This window comes from Triturus cristatus, chromosome 7 (genome assembly GCF_964204655.1).
Source record: "Triturus cristatus chromosome 7, aTriCri1.1, whole genome shotgun sequence".
Classification (NCBI taxonomy): domain Eukaryota; kingdom Metazoa; phylum Chordata; class Amphibia; order Caudata; family Salamandridae; genus Triturus; species Triturus cristatus.
In genome coordinates, this window is record NC_140590.1 from 1,086,760,388 (window position 1) to 1,086,764,200 (window position 3,813).

At 50.7% G+C, this 3,813-nt stretch overlaps 1 pseudogene; it reads right to left on the reverse strand.

Moving 5' to 3' along the window:
- Positions 1–1,505: 1,505 nt before the first annotated feature.
- Positions 1,506–3,162, reverse strand: LOC146811138 (uncharacterized; annotated as a pseudogene).
- Between the last annotated feature and the right edge of the window lie 651 nt (positions 3,163–3,813).

A 3,813-nucleotide genomic window follows, 5' to 3' on the forward strand; every position in this document is an offset into this window, starting at 1 on the left:
GCTACGCAAGGAGTTCCTCGCGTTAGACACGCCGAGTCCGTGTCTCCAGTTGACCTACCCCGCTCTACCAGGACTGGTAGAGCTCCATAGTGTGCTATCCTATGGAGCTTATAGGGTAGACCGAGTTGCAGGTAAAATACCAGCTACAAATGCGAATGCTTATTGAGCTTTAGAGCCCGGGGAGGTGGCAGTCCCCGGAGCTGGGGGGGGGCCTTTGAGCCCCCCACCCATTTATTTATTTATAAAGTTTTATATAGCGCGAACTTGACCCAAGAGGGTATCAGAGCGCTTTACATTTAGGATCGTTACAATAAAAGTTACATCAGTTACAAAAGCACAGAAAGGTACAGTACACAAATGTTGCAAGAATTCATAGGAGGAAGGGAAGGAGTCATTAGCGGGCAGATGAGGAGGAACTGTGCCCAATGTCCGGCTGGGTAGGTGACGGTCGGGGGAAACCAGGGCCCATCTCCTCAATAGCTGTCTAGCAGCTCCACCAGACATCAGCCATGTTTTGAGTTTATTTGATTTGATAAGTTTATAAAGCGCTGTCTAGACCCAGAGGTATCAGAGCGCTTAACCAGAGGATGGTTGCATTACAAGGTAAATCTAGAAAGATTAAATATAGCGCTGGCTAGACCCAGAGGTATCAGAGCGCTTTACCAGAGGAACCTTGCATTACAAGTTACTTCAGTTACCATAGCGTAGTAACGTAGTAAGGTACAATAAACAAACAATGAGGTTAAGAGGATTCGTAGGAGAGGAGGGGAGGAAGGGGCCATAGCAGGGAGATGAGGAAGAACTGTACCCAATGTCCGGCTGGGTAGGTGACGGTCGAGGTGGAAACTTGGGCCAATCTCCTCATTAGCTGTCTAGCAGCTCCACCGGGCATCAGCCACGTTGCTCAGGTCTCAGCATTCAGGATTAAAATGGCTTAGACCCGAAGGTATCAAAGCTTTTTTCATGATATCCTTATTTATAACAAGTTCTTGTTTTCTTATTTTTTGGGGGTGGGTAAGCTATTAATTATGGTTACAACTATAATTATGGTATAACTACCCTCTTATCTGGGTTGGAACAAATAAGAGGGTAGTAGGCGAAGAGATGAGTGGTGACAGTGAGCAGGCACAAGTGATGCATGGTGAGACTGGGTCATAGGTGTGTGGTGGCATCGAACAGAGAGAAATGGTGAACAGCTTTTGGCGAGGAGGGTGCTATCGGAGGCAAGGGATGAATGACCACAGCCATGGGTAAGATGTGGTATACAGAGGTTGCTATGGCATAACAAATATTGTGTAGTGGTGTCTAAGGGCGGTAAGAGGCACAATTGACGCCTCATGCACATTGTTCATATTGCCCAGCAAGAACCTGAGCCCTGAAGCCTGGAATTTAACACTGTAATGACCAAGTGTCCAGACAGAACAGGACAGTCTGGTTGCCTAAACTTTTGCGGTATTGGAGGAAACCCAATCTTACTGGCACAAACAGAATATCATGGTTTTCCATTAAACATACAAAAAAAACACAGTATCTATTGGGCCTACATTAAAATGGTATCCTACTAAACATATGAAACTGAACAGCAATGCAAGGCTAGTGTAATTAATAGTAACTAGGCTGAGCTCGCCCCTACTTCTCACAGCCCATACACTCCCTTGCCCAAGTAAGTAAAGTGAGGAACCTTTGAGGGGTATCCCATCAATGCTCTCTGTGCTGGACTCCACGCCACATCTCTTTAGGCTGCCGATATATCCCTTTGATCTGGAGGAGCTGCTTCGTGGAGACCTGCATCCTGGCTCGGCAAAAGATGTACCATCCTTACGGGTAAATATTCCACTAAAAAACCTTAGGAGTTTGTGTTCCCGAGTATTTGAGCGGGTAGATCCTCCACGGACGTACCCCTCTCTGCCCTTCTCTAAGTTCTCTGAAAGTTTGTGAAGGTCGCTGTTGTCCAAAGTTCTGTTCTTACTTTTGCTCCTCTCCCAACGTTCCAGGTCAGACAGGGAGTCCGCCTTGTTCAAAACTTCACCCACATCCAAAGTGTTCCGCTTCTCAGTGCTTCCCAGATCATCAGCACAAGGAGGTGGGTCATTGCCGGGACTTCTCAACTGCCCTGGGCCTTCTCCTGCTCGGCTCAAGCAGCTAGAGCTGCTGTGCTGCTTCTCTCTCATCAGTGCCCGGATCCGGTTCAATTCTCCATTCCAATGCCTAAAGCTGAAGCTTCTCCGGATAAGGCTGAGGTGTGCCTTCTCAGCTTGCCAGGGGCTTGGGCCAATATGGCTCTTCCAGTCTTCTGGAGCCCCCACTGGAGATCTTGAGCAAGACGTGGAGTCAGAGGTCAACCTAAGGTCTTCATTCCTACCAAACTCCCAGCATATGTGAGCAGAGGTGGACCTCTTCCTGAAACTGTAATCTGTGGGCCCGGAGAGGGCTTCCTGAGAAGAATCCAGGCAGTCATCATGGGATGAAGAGTCCTCTTCTTTAAGAGGCTCAGAGGCCAGTACTGCTAGACCTTCTTGGAATGCATGAGGCCCGTCTCCACAGGTTCCTGGTATCGCTTGTGTTTTTGTAACGCAGTGTGTCTTATCCACTGAAGTGAAACCTCTGTCACCTGAAACCACACTCCCAATAGCAGTTTTGCTCTCCATGCCCTCTGTCCTGCTGGCATCATCCTCATTGCCCCAAAAACTCTCTTCGTTTCTCCTGGTGTCTAGGCCCACACTCACCGAGGCCACCATGCTCACTGGCCGGTTGCTGCTGGCAGCAGCAGGGCAGCTCTCCCTCCACTTGGACTTGTCTTCTAGCTTCTGACAGACCCCCTGCTCCTTGAACCGGAAAGTAAGATCCAGGGGGAAGTGGTGCTTTTTTCCTGGAGGCCTTGAGCCGGCCAAGTTCCAGCTGACCAGTGCTGCACGTCCTAAAGTTCCTGAAGCCAGTCTGAGTGGGAAAGACATCGAGCCCTCCGTCGTCGCCCTGCTCTTCGAGGAGAGCAGTACGGACATCAGTAGGGTACACATGGCCGCCAGAGAGGCCCGGCCTGGGGGCATCTCCCAGTACCTCCTTCTTAACCATGGTCACGGAAAGGCGGTAGACAGTCTTTCTCTGGGGGGTCCCCCTCTCCATCATCCTGTCGGGGTAGGATTCGCTGTCCAGAAGGTGCATTATCTAGCAGGTAGGTGGGATCACCAAGATAGCCTTCCTTTGCAGATACAGGGATGGTGGCTCAGAAGTGCTTTGATTGAAGCTAACCTTTCATAATCCACATCCCCTCACAGAGGCCCCGGAGACCTCCATGTGTGCCTCTGAAATGGGCCCCTGGACATACCGAGTTCCCTCAGAAATCCTGAGCCTCTTCCATCAACTGGACACCGACACCGACAGATTTTCTGACTCTCACATGCAGAGGGCCTCGATTCCAGGCAAGCCTTTTCCATTCAGTGATGTTTGGAGATGTATCTAAAGGCGATGGGACAAATGCAATACAGACAATGTCCAAAAGACAAACAAGCAGACAGACAGCCTTTTAACCGGAGAAAAGAGCGGCGGTGAAGGGAAGCAGCCCTCGCTGTTTTGGGTAGAATAGCAGAGCACCGGCTCTCTGTGCAGAGGGGGCTCTCCTGTACCCCACTTGCTCTGGGTCCCTGCAGTCTGCCCACACCCAAGAGCTCCTGCCCAGAAGAGAGGCCGGGGGCCTCAGTTCGTGTGGCCTTTGGTGCTCCGGCGTGCAGTGCATGTGGGGGTGTCCCCAGGGTCCATTGTGGGAGGCAGCCGGGTGCTGCTCTCCACATCTGGAGGTACCTTCAGGCTGCAGCC